Source organism: Balaenoptera borealis (genome assembly GCF_965194805.1).
Source record: "Balaenoptera borealis genome assembly, chromosome: 2".
NCBI classification, from domain to species: domain Eukaryota; kingdom Metazoa; phylum Chordata; class Mammalia; order Artiodactyla; family Balaenopteridae; genus Balaenoptera; species Balaenoptera borealis.
Window position 1 is genome coordinate 146,603,398 of NC_138867.1, and position 18,162 is coordinate 146,621,559.

At 39.0% G+C, this 18,162-nt stretch overlaps 1 protein-coding gene and 1 long non-coding RNA gene across 2 annotated transcripts in view; one reads left to right on the top strand and one right to left on the bottom strand.

The window, feature by feature from the left end:
- ATP10B (ATPase phospholipid transporting 10B (putative)) overlaps window positions 1-3,094 on the bottom strand; it is a 298,840-nt gene extending 295,746 nt beyond the window's left edge. Inside the window, exon 1 of the mRNA XM_082378751.1 lies at window positions 2,754-3,094. The gene's annotated coding sequence lies outside the window, so the exon portion shown is untranslated. The remainder of the gene's footprint in view (window positions 1-2,753) is intronic.
- Window positions 1-18,162, top strand: part of LOC309622746 — a 216,235-nt gene that overhangs the window by 166,618 nt on the left and 31,455 nt on the right. The window lies entirely within an intron of this gene.

The window sequence follows — 18,162 nt, forward strand, 5'->3', positions numbered from 1 at the left end:
GTTCATTGAATGACTGAGGATGCCAAGAATGGGTGCAATACATAAAGGTGAAAAGAAAGAGCAAAAGTGGAAAAGTTGGGAGAAATGGAAAAACCAAAGAGATGAAAGATGGAATATGACTTTCAAAAAAAGAATAAAGAGGAAACTGAGCTGGAGAAAAGGGTGTGTATCAAAGAGTAACAAGAGATTTATGAGAACAAATGAAAGGCTTCCATTTTATGGAAGACTGGCCAAGGAGTCTGTGTTTCATTAGGAAGAAGAGGCAGAATAGTATCATGGCTGAGAGTATAAACTTCAATCAGACAGATGTGAGTTTGGGTCTTAGTTCCATCACACACTTGTTATGTGATCTTGGATAAATTACCTAACCTTTTAGGGCCCCAGTTTCCACAACCGTGAACTTTTAGAGAGTTATTGTGAAGATGAAAGGAGAAAGTGTATGTAAAGTACATCACATAGTGCCTAGCAGAGAGTAAATCTAGTGAGTGTTGACTCTCATAATTATTAATGTTACTACTGCTATCATTATTAATTCTACGGGCAGCAAGCAGCCCATGGGAGGTTTTTAATTGGGATGGTGATATGGAGGCACCTGTCAATTTTGAAAATATATTTGATGTTAGTTAGAATGAATCATTAAGGGGAAATACTGGAGCCTGAACAATCAGGAGGTTACCTTAATAGTCCAAGCACAAAGAAGTGACAGACGTAAGGAACATCCTAGCCCAGTGATCCTTCCACTGGATCATCCCATACACAATAGATTGGACCTCTGTAGCTTATTATTCTAAATAGGAGCAAAAGGTCTCTTAAGTATAATTGGGAAAAGAGAAACAGTATAAAATTTTGCAAGTGTATTTAATTTCAATACACTGTTGATCAGATTTAGGGGAGAATTTTAGAATATCAAAGTTGCAACTTTTAGAGATTGTCAAACTCTCTGACATACCTATGAGGCTTTCAAGTTCCCTCTGCTTACATGGCAAATTAACTAAAGGTTCCCAGAAAACAAATTGCTAAGGAGACACCAGTCTAGGCTAATAATTTTTAAAAAATGCTATAAGTCACATAAACATCTTTGTGTATGCCTAGGATCTTTTAAGACTTATGTATAGCTAGATACATAAGTATCTACAGAGCTTACACATGGTGACTATTCACACTGAATGAAACCCATCTGTTAATATCTGGGTACACTGGCGGTAAAGTCAGTTGATGACAGGTAGGTGTAACAGAAGCTGACTAGGAGAAATCACTTGCCAATCTATAGCACTGGTCTTGTTATGTCTGTATCCAGTAATTATGACATCTTTTAATTTTCAAGTAAATTCTTGGTCTTAGTGTGAGGTTTAATCTTTATTTTCAAACACACAGAGAACTTGGATTCTTCCTGAACAACTTGATGCATAGCAGAATGTCAGTAGGCTGAATCTCAGGATTTCCTAAAATTGTACAGTTTTAATAATGTGTACACACTGAAATCCAAAGACATGCTGATCTCCACGTATAACACTTCTGACTTAGTTTGGGAGGTCAATGACAAATAGTACAGAACATTCACCAGAATTATGATTTAGCTACTAGTTTAAAGTGGAATTTCTAGTCTCAGTTGATTGAAACACATGTGCTTATGTTTCAGTGTAATAGATGTGAATCCCCCTTTCAAAAGAATTATAAGTTTGCATTGTGCATTTGTGCAGAAATCATTGATTGGAATAGGTATTCCATGAGTATAAAGGAAAAAAAAGACATTAAGTAAGAGACATCTCACAGTGGCCTTTGTACATGATTTTCTCTCCATCAAATGCTAGTACTCAAGTTGACCTTCCAGGTAGAAGGGATGGATTGTCTCAGAGCCAAAAATGCATTGTTGTGCAGGCCCTGTGGTTGTCTAACAATACACATTTGCAAGGTAGCTGCTTGGGACAGAGGTGGAGTGAGACCTGAGAAGAGAGAGATGTGATCTTCATCTAGAAATAAAAGCCTTGCGTTAGCTAAATGTACTGATAAGCAGTGTGTGTGGCTCACCACTTCCTATGACTTTTAGGTGAGAGGTAACTAGGAACTCATGGAGTTAAAGCAATGAACTTGGAATAACAGCTTAAGATGAAATAGGGCCTCAGATTTTAAGTCTTCCAATATTAGCATATCACAGATAAAGGAGACAGAGACTCAGGAAGGTTAAGGAGGGTCATGAGTCAAGGTCACCACCAGGACTATTTTATAACTTCTAATCCAGTATATTTTTGCCACTTCACACTGTCTCAGTGAGGTCACCATGATCACTGTATTTCTACCCAACTGTTTTCTACCCATTTACTTTAGCAGAACGGGAAATTTATTGGCTCACAGAACTGGAATGTTCAGAGATCCAAGGGCTCTAATAATTGCATGTTTTAGTCTGGCTTTTTCTGTGTGGTGGGCCAGATGGCCTTTGGAAACTCCAGACACACATACTGACTCAGCCTATAAGCCTCATTAGAAGGTCTTTCCTGACACATTTTATTTTCCCAAAGTCCCAGGAAAACCTCTAACTGGTTCACTCTGGATTAGGTACCCATCCACACCAGCCCATGTACATACTCTGTGCCAAGGTCTTTTAACCACATTGAATATATTATTCACAAGAAAAAGGGGTTATCTAATTAGAAGGAAGTCAGGGATTCTAAACAGGCACAAGCAACCAACATATATCATAATCATATTTTAAAATAAAATGTCATGGAAGGAAATATCTAAAAACAGAAACTTACCAAACAACGGGATACCAACTATGGAAATGGTGTTGCTTTTCTTATTTAAAATAATTTGTGTCAATATCTGTAATGACAAAGATAAGGAAAAATCTCATTTCAGTAGATGAAAGATTGATGCACTATGGCTTACATCATAATAATTGCTTTCATACACACTCAACATAAAATATTTTATAGTCTTTGCACAGTGTCTGGCATTTAATGAATGCTCATTCCCATTCTTTGCACATGTACAACTGTTAGCCTGATTTGTGCCAAGGTCACTGTCATCGCCTTTTATCACCACGGACTGTCAGTGTCATTCATGTTATGAAGTCTCAGTTAAAAGACAAAATGGACTGTAAGCTGTTCCATATTTTTGGTTTCCAACATTTGAATTTTTGAATGCCATGATTCCCAGAATGGCCTACCATTTGCTCTGTGATTTCATAGCACATATTCCCATCCTCCTTACACTTCAGTGGGACTTGCATTATTCTGATTTTCTTTTTAATTTCAATCCACATGAACCTTGGTTATTATGTCTTTGAGAATTTCATGATATAGCTGGAATTGTGTCATCTGGTAAAATTAGGTTTCTACACTGTCAATCTGGAGGATAATCAAAGACTTAAATGCAGCACAAATTGTTCAGAACTTATCACCTGTCTAATCTCAGTAGAGACCAAAGAGGTAGTGTGTGATCATGGTTAGGAGCTAGGGTTTTTAAGTTACAAAGTTCTGGGTTCAAATCCTGATTTCTTACTAGCTGGCTTCTTAAGCAAGTTAGTTTACCTCTTTAAGACTTAATGACCTCACCTATAATGTGGGACAATACCACCACCTAATTGATAGGTAATGCATGTAGAGTGTGTGGTACTCTTTGAACTCTAAATACAGATTAACCATTATTATGACAGTCGTAATAAAAAAATTTATGTGTGGGCAATAAAATAAAGAACAGAAAGAGCACCTGCTGCAGTTGCAAGCACAAAATGAGAACACATACATACATTTGTGAATGTTGATTTTTATCGGCAGACATCTTTTATATTTTGTTCAAGAAGCCTTCCCAAATTTCTTTATTCTCATTGGTCCACCTCCTTTTGGATTCTTTATAATCACAACTTTTTATCAAGAGCTTTGAGGTATAATTGACAAATAAAAATTGTATATATGTAAGGTGCACAAAATGACGGTTTAATATATGTATACATAGTGAAATGATTACCACAATCAAGCTAATTACCACATCCATCGCCTCATGTAGTTACCATTTTTTTGTGTGTGGTGAGAACACTTAAGAGATACTCTCTTAGCGACTTTCAAGTAAACAATTCTATGTTATTAACTATAGTCACCATGCTGTCTGTTAGATCCTCAGAACTTATTCATCTTATAATTAGAAGTTTGTACTCTTTGACAAACATCTCTCCATTTTGCCTGATTATTTTGATTGTTTTTTGGTAGTTTTTTAAGGTAAGAAATTAGGGCAGATACAGAATTGTGTGCAACTCTTGAATGTCTCTCAAATCTATTCATTTCTTCCATTTCTTTTTTTTTGTGAATTTTTTATTTTTATTTTACTTTTTTATTAATTTTTATTGGAGTATGGTTGCTTTACAATGTTGTGTTAGCCTCCACTGTACAACAAATCTTCCACTTCTACTGCTTGAGTCCAGGCTATCTCTTCTCTTGCCTGCTCCCTCTTGTTCTCACTGCTTCTGTGCTCACATCCTATGATGGTCATTGCTCCTGGTCACCAATAGTCATCCCTCCTCTACTTCTGGGCATTTAGGAGGATCGCCCTTTCCCATGCCTTAAAGAAATGCATGGCCATGTGACCTGTGGTGGCCAAAAAAAGTAAGAGTGGAAGTGACGCGTGATGCTTCCAGGTGGAAGCATTTGAGCTGATGTGTGTGGTTCTCCATGTTCTGTCCTTGTTGACATGACCACCAACCTTCCAAATGGAAGAGCTTTTGTCAGTCAGAGTTATAGAGTGAGGATGATGTGGAACAGAGTGACAAATGATGCATGAGCAAAAAGTGAAGTTTGTTTCACAAACACAATTTAACTGCTAATTAAAGACTGCTTGGAACGTAAACTGTTGCATAGTATTCTCTCCAACTGGAATTTAGGTAACTCTTCTGCAGGAATTACACCTTGCTTCTTATACAGTCTTTGTATCACCAACCTGAGCTTAATATAAGGGGTCAGTAAATACTTGTCAATGGACTGACCAGGGAAAGAAACTTCATTCTCTCCTCCAGCCCTTTTAAATAAATTGATTGTTTTATGTAAGTTAGCAGTAGACTTACATACAGTTACCATAGGTATATGGACTGGGATGAGAGGCCCTCTTAAAATGTTCTAAGACTCCTCAAGCTGTCCTTTTGTATGGATCTGTCTAAGGCCCATAAATCGCAAATCATTATTCACTCACTAACAGGAGCCCAAATAAACCTATGCCTTATTTCTATTACCTTTTAATATTCTTCTATTATCAAAGATATGGATGGAAAAAGGTAATGGAGGATGGACTTGCTGATAACTTTGGTGTCATCATGGTTTGGCCAAAGGCTGGAACATTCAAACCATGATTATAAACAGTGGTATATAAAGTGTCTCCTGGGACTTTGGTCCAAGATCAGTCTACATTTTTAGTAGACTCAAGTATTTGATTTGATGCTTCCTTGATGCCTTTCCTGAATAGCATAGTGGAAGCAGAGGTATCAGATGTGAGGGTATCTCAGATTGTGCCTCAACAGGAAGAAAAGTCCAGGCACCAAATGTTTTGCTAGTGACAGTTTTTGTGCAAATAACCTTGGGAAAGACATCCAAACCCTTGTTGAAAAACTCCAGAATTTTTCTCCATTCTACCACTTTAATAGTCAGCAGCCCCGAATTCTTGCTGTCACTTCATTGCCTCTTCCATTTGTTGTCTCCTTCACTTTGTCATCTGTATATCCTATTGATGTGAGTCTTGTTTCTGATTTCCAGGGTCTGCCTTGACTTTTGGTGACTGTGTAGGATACAAATCCCATCTCTGCAATCACATCAGTAACATCAGATAGAGACTCCTCAACTGTATGTCCATAAATGGCCCTCCCCACAATTCTCCATTGTAACTAACTTTGAATTGGGCCAAAGAGTATAGGATGACAGGTCCACGTTTGATTTTCCATCAACCTCAGCAGTGACTAATATTCCACTATCCTTGGTATTTTTATTTTCTTTAAATTCTTTGGAAAGGATCCATTCAGATTAGTTTCATAAGATCAAAGCTCATATTACTATATATTCTTACTTTTTCACATTCTAATGTTTCTTAAATTGCGGTGTCTCTTACACTTGATATTTACCTTTAATGAGATATTTTTAATCTCCAAACGCTATTATTAAATTTACAATGCAGTGCATAATTGATAGCATCTTAGAACTCAAGGTATATGCTAATATTACTCCTCATATTAGAGGTTCTCAAGTACACTTTATGACATTGGCTTCTTATTTCACTGCATACATGCAATTTAACAGAGCTAAAGGGTTATATCCCCAAGAACTGTGAAAGCCAACCAAATCCTGAGCATCAGAGGCTAGAGGAGTGCTGAGCCTGGTTTGCACAGATGTGTCTGGTCTGCCTTCTGAAACTTCTGTACATAAATAACAACAACCTTTCCTCATCAAGAGAAGTTGCCAGACTATCACCACCTCTGGGGTGGAACAGCAGCTAATTTTACACAAAAAGTCAGTACTTATTTGACTTTTTGCTCAAATTCTCTGGCTTCCCCATCCACTTGAACACGTTGACTAGCTGGTTAATATTTCTCAGGGAAAACTACATTTAATTTGATCCCATTTACTCTTTTTCTCATACTTAAATTTACAAGTAAACATCATCACAGAGTTCACAATGAGGCTTTACTTAATTTCCCTATCTGCACTCAACATTTCACTTGCTGAAGCCACTGCTGTGAAGTTTATGCTTTTCTTTAGACAAAATCATGTACACCAAAAACCCCCCACTAAAACCCTGCATCTTCTCCAACAACCTCATTGTAAGGCATACAAGCATACAATAACAAATTCACATTTCCAATATGAAAACACACCACCTAAAATTTGTTGTTTTACTTATATAAAAAAGGCATAACTATCTCTCTCTGATCTAGAAGTCAGATGTTGAATTATCATAAGTTTATAAAGAAATGTTTTTCTCCTCAACAAATCAACTACGTGATACTACCCTAAGCTTTGGGAAGGTAAGTGACTTTTTCTAAGTCCTACAAATTGGTAAGGACTAGCATTTATTGGGATTAAACATTAGGCATGGCTTTAAATTCCCAGGAATACTTGGTGAGGAGAATCCTGGAATGCATACCACTATACCCATACAGATTAAGAGAATCAAGATTTGGGGCCCTCAGTAGTAGATGAAGCCAGGGATATATTAATACCCATCCAATCTATAATTATTCAATTGCATTAATTAAGCAGGGAAGCCAAGTGATTTCTTTAAGGGTTAAAAATGTATCAACTAATGCAGAGTCAGTGAGGTTATGAATGTGCATTGAGATTGATTCATACAGTCCTGGTTCTAATTTTACTTCTGCCACCTTTTCCTGGTTATTTGACTTTGTAAAACTACTTAATCTCTTAACCTTAAGATACTAGCCTTAAGTTTCTTCTTCTGAAAAAAAAAAAGCAAAATAATAGCTATTTTACATGATTATAAATTTCCTCTCTCTATCTCATATATGTGTGTATATACCATATCTGGCATAATGAATACTCAACGGCAGTTGTTGTTAACACTATACTGTACCCAACCCAACTGTAAACTCAAATACCCTACCTAATAGCTCTCATTTTCCCCTACCAATATGAGAATTGGACAACCTAATTCATCTTCTAGGCTAGCACCATTTATCATCTCACCCTCCCTTCCTCCCTTCCTGTCTGGCTAAGAGAAGCTGAGAGAGTAGGACTAACAATAAAAATCATAGAAATGCCTAATTTCAAGGAAAAAGTGCCTGTGGGACAGGAAATAGTCCTATAATTGCCTATTTTTCCAGCTGGAAAAAGAAAAGTCTGAACAAACTTACTAACAAAACCTTCCATTTAAAATTCTTCCTAGCACCTCCTTCATAAAAACCTCCTGCAAATAATTGGTACAGAAACAAGGAATCTTATTCAAATATGGGTAATCACAAAGAAATCTTCATAAAAGTTGTCACTTTTATAGATAGATACTATGAAGAGCGAAAGGGGAATGGAACAGGAAAAACAACTGAAAATAATGAACACAATTAAAAAAAATATTGCCATGGAGAAGATCAAGTTGTGATTGAGTCTTCACTGTGAAAACAACACAACAAACCACCTCATGAAACAATGATCACTAAAATTCAGAGATCAAGTCAGACCTCTAGGACCTAGAAAACTATTGTAAGAATACAAAAGGAAAAAAAGAAGAATAGAGCTGATTGGTCTAAGGAAAGAAACAGAAGATAAAACTGAAGCCAACACAAAAATGAATCTGAACTGGGAAGCAACACAAGGGAGATCAAAAACTGCTATAAATGCAGCAAACCACAGAATACTAGAATGGGAAAAGTTAAAAAGAATTAGTGAGAGAAATTACTGGTATCAAAGACAGATGTGGTTATAAAAGATGTGTATAATTGGAGCCCATGACGAAGAAATGGAAATAGGCAATTAAAGAAAATGTTAAGGATTATAATTAAAGAAAATTTCTCAGACATAGAAAAAAACTTGAATATCAAGTTTGAAAGGAAACTCGAGAAAACTAGGGCACCTACCAGGCACTGGCGGGGGACCACGGACACCTAAGGGGACTGGAGAAACCCCCAGCAACTGGCTTGCAGGATCTTGGTTCCCAGGCCAGAGGTCAGGTGGAGCTCTAAGTCCAAACCACCAGACTAACAGAGAACCTCAGACCCCAAGGAATATTAATCAGAGTCAGGCCTCCCAGAGGTCCTAATCTCAGCACCAAGACCCAGCTCTATCCAACTGCCTGCAAACTCCAGTGCCTGACGCCTCAGGCCAAAGAACGAGTAAGACAGGAAAACAGCCCCACCCATCAAAAAAAAAAAAAGATGAAAGGACAAAAAAATATGTTACAGACGAAGGAGCAAGGTAAAAACCTACAAGACCAAATAAATGAAGATGAAATAGGCAACCTACCTGAAAAAAGAATTCAGAGTAATGATAGTAAAGATGATCCAAAATCTCAGAAACAGAATGGAGAAAACACAAGAAACATATAACAAAGATCTAGAAGAACTAAAGAGCAAACAAACAATGATGAACAATACAATAAATGAAATTAAAAATTCTCTAGAAGAAATCAATAGCAGAATAACTGAGGCAGAAGAATGGATAAGTGAGCTGGAAGATAAAATGGTGGAAATAACTATCACAGAGCAGAATAAAGAAAAAAGAATGAAAAGAATTAAGAATTAATTTCATGCCAACATGAAAGGATTGTCAACATCACTAATCATTAGAGAAATGCAAATCAAAACTACAGTGAGGTATCACCTCACACCAGTCAGAATGGCCATCATCAAAAAATCTAGAAACAATAAATTCTGGAGAAGGTGTGGAGAAAAAGGAACCCTCTTGCACTGTTGATGGGAATGTAAATTGATACAGCCACCATGGAGAGCAGGATGGAGGTTCCTTAAAAAACTAAACATAGAACTACCATACGACCCAGCAGTCCCACTACTGGGCATATACCCTGAGAAAGCCATAATTCAAAAAGAGTCATATACCACAATGTTCATTGCAGCTCTATCTACAATAGCCAGGACATGGAAGCAACCTAAGTGTCCATCGACAGATGAATGTTAAATAAGATGTGGCATGTATATACAATGGAATATTACTCAGCCATAAAAAGAAATGAAATTGAGTTATTTGTAGTGAGATGGATGGACCTAGAGTCTGTCATACAGAGTGAAGTAAGTCAGAAAGAGAAAAACAAATACTGTATGCTAACACATACATATGGAATCTAAAAATAAAATGGTTCTGATGAACCTAGGGGCAGGACAGGAATAAAGATGCAGACATAGAGAATGGACTTGAGGATATGGGGAGGGGGAAGGGTAAGCTGGGACGAAGTGAGAGAGTGGCATGGACTTATATATACTACCAAATGGAAAATAGATAGCTAGTGGGAAGCAGCTGCAGAGCACAGGGAGATCAGCTCGGTGCTTTGTGACCATCTAGAGGGGCGGGATGGGGGGGTGAGGGAGACGCAAGAGGGAGGGGATATGGGGATATATGTATGCATATAGCTGATTCACTTTGTTATACAGCAGAAACTAACACAACATTGTAAAGCAATTATACTCCAATAAACATATTAAAAAAAAAAAACTGAAAAAAAAAAAGAGAAAGGACACTCTATATTCCAAGAAAGAAGTAGCACAGAATGGCCAACATTATGACATACCATAAAAAAGTTACTGGATGTCAAAGAAAAAGGGGGAATCCATTGGGCAGCCAAATGAAAAACAATTCAAGTCCTGGAAAAGGTGGGGAAATAGCTTCAAAAAATGCTGAAAGACAGGCAGCACTGCCTATTATATTCTCAGGGACAGAAAATATGGTTTGGAACTTTATACCCAGCCAAACTATTTTGAACATGGAAGAACTTAGGGAATATTGTTCCCAAGAGACTTTACTGAGAAATTTGTTGGAGGAAAAACTTCAGTCCATCCATATATGATTGTAAAAATTACAGCAAAAGGATTTATGGAGAGGACTGAATCTAACTATAGGACTGAGCCTAAATGTCATGCAGGGACAGTTGTTTCAGAGCAGAATATACATCTTATTAACCTTGACAAAAGTTGGGAAAAGAGGGATAAATGAAGACATGTAATATAAATACATTGATTGTCTCATGTCTTATAGTTGAGAATAGTGAACTAAGAGCTAGAAGGATAACAGAACAAAAGGAAACAACCTAGCAAAGATAATACTGGAAACTGAAATTGGGTGGAAGAATAAAGGGAAAAAGAGAAAATACAGTAGTTTTTATCACTGCTTACGAAAGAAAGTTGATAGATACTATTTAAAGAAATAGAGAATTAGTTACTACTCATGTTACACTTAATACTAAAACTTAAGTATAAACTTTTCAAATTATCAAAAGAAGTACATATAAAATGAAAACAGAGACTATATATAGTAAAGGATTTAAAAAATATTAACGACAGCTCCCATTCCCTTTAAATTAAGCATATTAAAAGAGTAGGTATGGCTACTTTCCTATGTTAGATCAGTAGTGTTTTATGGTCCAACAATCAGTAAAATACATTTCATTTAAGTAGTTCGTGCTACTTTTCCCTTGAGGCTCTCTCAGAAAATATCTCAGAATATTAAAAGACAGATAAACCTTTTACTTGTGCCTGAAATTATGTAAAATTTTCATTAACCCATCAGCTAAATAACTATACCCTAATCAATGGCAACTTCTTTAATAAAAAGACCACGTTTTCTTCAAATTGCCAGAAGACTCTTCCAAGTGTACATTTGTACATGTGGTATATTGAATAATAGTGATGAGGTTTGCTATTTCAGCAAGGAACAGCAGTTCTTAGAAAGTAGAGTGGTGCTAAGTTTCCAAGCCATCTCTCTTGCAGTGGGATTGGTAAAGAGAGATGTATGAGTTTGCTAGGGCTGCTATAACAAAGTACCACAAGTGGGTGGCTTAAACAACAGAAATTTAGGGTCTCACAGTTCTGGAGCCTCAAAGTCCCAGATCAAGCTGTTAGCAGGGTTGGTTCTTTCTGAGGGCTGTGACAAAAGAATCTGGTCCATGCCTGTTTCGTAGCTTCAGTGTTTTGCTGGCAATCTTTGATGTGCCTTGGCCTATAGACCCATCACCTTGATCCCCACCCTCATGCTCACATGGCATTCTCCTTCTGTGCACACCGCTACGCACACATCTCTCCTTTGTCTAAGGACATGTCGTATTGGCTTAGGAGCCCACCTACTTCAAAATGACCTCATCGTAACTTCATTACCATCTGCATGACTATTTCCAAATGAGGTCACATTCTGAGGTACTGGGAGTTAGGAGTTAATTGTGGGAGGAGCCACAATTAAACCTGTAGCAAGACAGAAGAGAAAGTGGTGGTTCTGGAATGGTAGAGCAGGCCATTCCACCTGTCAAAGTAGACAAAACCAAACTGGAGGCCCATGAAAATCAGGTGTCATTGCTGGTATACATGTTGAATGTCACTGGCACCTCTTGCAGTTTCTTACCTACCAAGTAGATGATTTTGCTTAATGATATTCATCAATGATAAGAAAAAAGGCAGATGAGTACATCAGAGTATGAGAAGAAGAAATTAAGATCCAAATCCAAGCACCTTGATACTAGGACACCTAATCAGTGAATAGAAACATTCCTGACTTTGTAAGACTTTCAAATTTACTAATAGTCCATTTTTTCTATCTAGCATATTGTTTATAAGCAACCTTATATTGTTAAATAAGTGTAATTCACTGCTGTTGGGCCTAAGCAAGTCTTACAAAACCTCATGAGGATTATTAACTCCTCACAGAGACACACACACTCTGTTCTGGAGCCAACTATACTGCAACAATTCTTTGTTGATAACAAAGGGTGTAGGTGTGGGCGGCTTGATGTTCTACTTGTTGAAATCAACTTAATGTGCGGAGGAGCAAAGAGCTTTCCTATTTTTCAGGTAGCAAAAAACCTCTATCCCACAAATTTCAGCTTCACTTAATTGACCAATGTTTTCCTAGGTCGGGGAATGCTATTTAAAAGGGTTTTGGGCAATGTGAGATAATGCAGGATGCTACCTAAAAGTGATAATGTAACACTGATATTCATAATGAGATTTTTCTTTTTTTAGTTCCATTTTGTATTGAATAATCAAAAGAATTAGCTACCTCAATGTGGTGCTAGTGTGATTTTAATCATTAATACATCCTAATCTCCCTTATAACACAAAGGAAGATACCACAGCTCCAAGTTTTAGTTTATTTAGAATATGATGTTATTTTTAATTATGTTTATTTTATCATTACTATCTAGTTATGGTGTTTGATAGAAATATTTCCTTTATGAAAGGGACAAGTATTTTTAAAATAAATTGAAAAGTCAATTTTTAAAAAAATCTACAAAGTAAGTAACAGTCATGGAGTTAGGCAAACATCTGAAAGGTAGCATGCAAATAACTAAAATTTGGGAACTAATGAATTAATTCTTTCATTTATTCTGAAGGCATTTGCATACAAGAACAAAGCACTCCACTGGATGCTCAGTAAATGCATTTAGTTGCAGGAAAAAGTTATCCTCTGCACCCAAATTTGCATGTTTTGGCTGGGCAGAAAGGAAAAACACAGAAATTCAGCAAATCTTTTTTTTGCTAGAATAGAGCAAGGGCTGAATTCCAACCGCCTTTGGAGCTGGTGGCAATGCCTCCTCCTTCCTTTCTGTTTTTATCCCCCGCTTCCCTGTTTTGCATTATGTTTGATCCCACAAGCCACCTCTGATCCTTTTGGGAATAGGCAGAGTATATAAAAAGGGAGGGGATTAATCAGTATTTGTTGAATAAATGAATACGTAAGTGAATGAATAAGTAAGCAGAGAAAACAGATGAACTGAGAGGGAGAACTGCAGAGCTCTGATGGTTCTTAGCGCTCCTGTTTTAATAAGGAGGGTTGATTCAAGGAGCACACTGTGATTCTAACAAGGAAGGTAGCACCCTGCCTGACCCAGATGGGGACCGTGGAGTCTGAATAGGCAGGAAATTAGAGAAAACACTCCTCAGTGAGTGTTTGTCTTCTTTCCAGATGCATTGGAGGGCTGGCTGATAACCCCAGATGGTCCCAGAAATGACTTCTCAGGCGAGTCAGAGGAAACTGAAGCTTACGGTCACCTTGGCTAAACCTCAGATTAAATGTGTCGGTCCTAATTCAGAGGAATCATGAAAATAAAAGGCCTGGTTGTTAGTGTAAAGGAAAGTTGTAAAACTGTCTTTGAGAGGGAATCCAGCCTGAATTAGTAAGAGAGAGAAAACCTGCCATGTCTTTGTTCTCAGCCCAGGAAGGCCATCAATGTGACCCTGACAGCTCTCCCGGGGGTCAAGAGAAAATCCCTGGTGGCCTTGTGGAAGTTGTTTCCATCCTAGGTGACAGGATGATTCACAGGCTGTTGGAGAAAATATCTGTCGCAGAGCAAAGAGAAACATGAGTGAATTTAACCTGCTGTTCTTGACTCTCTAGCTTTTAGCACTTCTTCCTTTGTAATACAGCACTTTACATATATGTCCTCCCTCTCCTAAATTGGACTCCGCTCAAAGGCAGGATTTATTTCTTGATTCATTTCTGTAGTCTCCATGGTACCCATTATTTGAGACTCAATAGGTGCTCGGTATGTATTGGTTAAATGTATGAATGAAAGTAGACATTTGAAAATTGCTACAGCTGTTATTTAAATCCTTCTCCATGGATGTTTCAGTGCTTACCATGAACCAGACAACTTTTCATCACTGGGAGAAATTTAAAAAATCAGTACGCCAACCGCACTTCTAAAGACATTTGTAGACCTGAGGCTGATGTAGCCATGAACATTAGTAACATTTATACAACTGAGATCATAAGAAATAAAGTGAGAGGGAGATATGTCAAAGGGATGTGAGTGCACAGAGAAAGAGGAATCAGATTTGGGGACTGCTTAGCGTGGAGATTGGGGAAGGAGCATTTGTTGAAGGCTTTGAAGGATGAATTTCAATAGGTGTAGGTAACTCTGGAGAGGACGTCCCAAGGGCAAATTATACCCCAGACAAAATCTTGAGATGGGATAGAACAGAGTTTGTTTTGGGGTGTTGGGTAGTTTAGAGGGGCTATGATAATGTTCACAGTGTAGGGGTGTGTATGTATATATGTGTGTGTGTGTGTGTGTGTGTGTGTGTGCGTGTGTATGTGTGTGAGAGAGAGAGGGGGAGGAAAGGGGGGAGAAAGGAAGAGGAAGAGAGAAAGAATTAAGGAGTTAAGGCCATCTGGGCACAGATTCCACAGAGCCTTAAAAACTGGGTGAAGCCATTTGGATTTAACTAAGTAATGAAGGTCATGGAGCAGGGACATGGCACAATCTCAGCTGCTCTTTAGGATCTGGATGCAACAATTAGCTCATCTGACCAACAAAGCTAGGCAAGAGTTACTGACGCCCCCTCCTCCAAGGTCATTCTTTTCCTTCCTAGTATCCAGGGTGCACCACCTAAAAGGAGACTCCAAAAGATGACAACTAACTCAAGGAATGGTTCCCTGCTGGAATGTCATCCCAAAAAGAAAGGACAATGTAACAAGGAAACAGTGGGAGAGTCCTTCTAAAGCACAAGGCACATTTGTCTCTATTTGAGGGGCTATTTAAAAAAAAAAGCTTCCCCTTGAACATATGTCCTTAAAGGGAATGACCTAAGTGTTTATTTTTACTTTTCAGCAGGAAATGTATTCCTGTGCAATCAAATACCTAGAATTGTTGAGAGAAAGCTCTATTTCACAAAGGGATGTCAGCTGGTAAGCACAGAATGAGTGACAGAATTAGAAAAAGCATCTGCCAGCTCTAATGTAATTGATTCAGGCATGAATTTTCAATTGGTGTTTAAACTATTAGGTGAATGGAAATATAAGCATGTAATGAACAAAACACAAGTGAGATCTCATCAGTCCTCTGATCAAAGCTCGGCACTGGCCCCCTGTCACTCTAAGAGCCCAATTCCTTACGGAGGCCCCCAAGATCTCACACCATCTGCCTCCATTCCTTTCCTAAACTCAACCTCACTGTGACCTCCTTGTTCCTGTAACTTCAGCCACACCAACCTCCTTAGTCACGCACCCTCCTTAAGGTCTTCTGGCCACTGTGCTTGAAGTCTGGATTCCTCTTCTCCCAGACGTCTGCATGGCGAACTCTTTTCTGATACGAGTGCCTCTTAACAGTCAACTTCTCAGCACCCTGTTTACAAATACACCCCACACCGCTGCCACCCTCAAACACTCCCAGTCTCTGTCACTCCACTCTCTGCTTTTCCCTACTCGGCATCTACTAAGTGCTAACCTATGATATTATTTACTTACTTGGGGAGACAGAGATTTTTGTCTTTTGTTTTCTGCAAAAATCCCAGGTATCTAGAATAGCACCTGGAATGCAGTAGTTGCTCAAATATTTGTTTAATGCATTGAATAAAAGCCTGTGGGCAAAGGAGTCCTTTGTGAGTCACCCTTGATAAGTGGCTCCTGCACTGCCCATGCGTACAGTGGGAGCACAGATCGCAAGCGGGGACTGGCCTCTGCGTGCATGAAGGGGCAACGCTTGCCTGTGGGCGTTCACTACCATAAACATGTGAGAAGTGTTGCCTAATTAGAGGATAAGGAAAATATATATTAGTGCTGAGAAATTAATGAGCTTGGGGAACAGAAAATCAGTGCCTCTGACAAAGGAATCTGTTAGAAAAACAAACACAGCAGAGGCCAAGAGAGAGCAATACCAACTTCTAGACTTGGGCCTTTCTGCTTCAAAGATCCAGAAGTTCCATCTCTGATAAAGAAGCCAACAGAATTCTCTCAATGCCCAGGTAGCTTCTTTGAACTTGCCTCATTTTGTGAGCCGTTCTAGAAACCAGCCCAGGATCTGCATGCTGGGGAAAGAATCTTTCGTCTGACCAGGGACTAAGGCAATCTGCTTCTTCAGTCTGGGGGGACCTTTCTCCCGGGGGCCAGGGGATTAGGTATAAGCAGCTGTCTGGAATCAGGGAGCAGAGGGAAGGAGGCAGAAGTACACGGTCCAGTCTCAGCACAGGCTGTGAGCCATTCCAGTTTCTCTTCTATAATCAGCTTTGTTTTCCTTTGTTCCTACGATTATGATCTTTTATGTTTTGCATTCCAGCTGCTCCTAATTCATGAAGCCATGAAATGGGTGTCAGGGGTCTGAAAATTTGTGAGAACTAGACATTATTGTTAGAGTGAATAAATATCAGATTTTTGTGTACATATATGTACTATTTTTGAGCTGTAGGTATTCCTGGAAGCAATGAAATATAAAAATGCTATTAAAAGGGTTGCTGAATTCACTGAATGGCTTGTTATAGTACTCCTAACACAGTAACCTTTTGTCACAACGGCTCAAATAAACATGAATTGCTATTATCACAACATTAGACAAAATCTTCCGTGGGAAAAAATATGGTAGGGATAAATCATCTAGGTCAAGTTCATCACTTACTTCCTTAATAGTTTGGAGAACCATAGCGAGGGAGACGTTAAGGTCTCATGGTGAAATAACAGAAGGCTGGGGCAGAATCCTGGTCCCTGGACACCCAGCACAATGCTCTCAACAAGGGCTCTAACCTGCCAGCTGACTCCAGTCTTCCAACATTCCTCATTGAACGGACATTCCCCTACCCTTGACCTCTGACGCTTTCAACTCTTGCTAGGTGGGTCAGAATCAAGGGGCCAGAGTGGTCAGCTGATAAGAGGATCTTTCTCTGGAAGGTAAGACCTGCTTTTTTGCAGAACTAGCTGCTCCTCACCCACTGGAAGTGCAGCACACACAGGGGTTCTCAAGAGAGGTACCCCAAGCCCGATGCTCCTTTCTACTACAGATCAAGCAGCTGGCTGCCTCGCCTCTCCTCCCACCCCAAACCAGCCCATTCTCCACATTGCAGTGTGAATGAAAAAGATTGCCTGCCATATCAGTAAACAAAGGATCTTGCAGCCATCAAGCCATCACATTATAGCCCCCCAGCCGGTGAACCCTGAGGGAACTCACAATGGAGACAAACGGGCTGCCCACTGCCAAGCCCTCACCCACTGCAGTCACCCCCACCTGTGAACCCTGAGGAGATCCAGGATGGAGAAAAGCAGGATACTGGCCCCAGATAGCTGAGGTGCATATCAAAGGAATGATTTCTGTGAGCCCAGACTCTTGCATTTTCCCCTATATGGAAAAGCGCTAAATTCCTTAACTTGAGATATCTGGTTTTCTTTAATTAACAGTAATCCTTTGATGTTCCGACTACCTGGTCTTTGTTACAAAAACTCCTATATATCCCGGCTTCCCCCGCCCCCGGCTTGCCTCTTGAGAGCAGTCCCTCGGAGTGATCTGAGAGCGCTGTCTCCCGGGCTTAGTCCTTAGAATGTTGGCCAAATGTCCTTAGAATGTCTCAACTTTTAGGTTGTGCAATTTTTTTCAGTCAACAGCAGTGTGAGTGGTATTTTCAAAACAGAAATCTATGAGTTGATTCAACAAGTCTTTGACCATCCAGCCCTTACCCTTACAGAGCTTACGTAGAAGTGGGAAGGGAGACAGGTAGCAAACAAAGACATGTCAGGGGTGGTAAGAGCTATGAGGACAGGA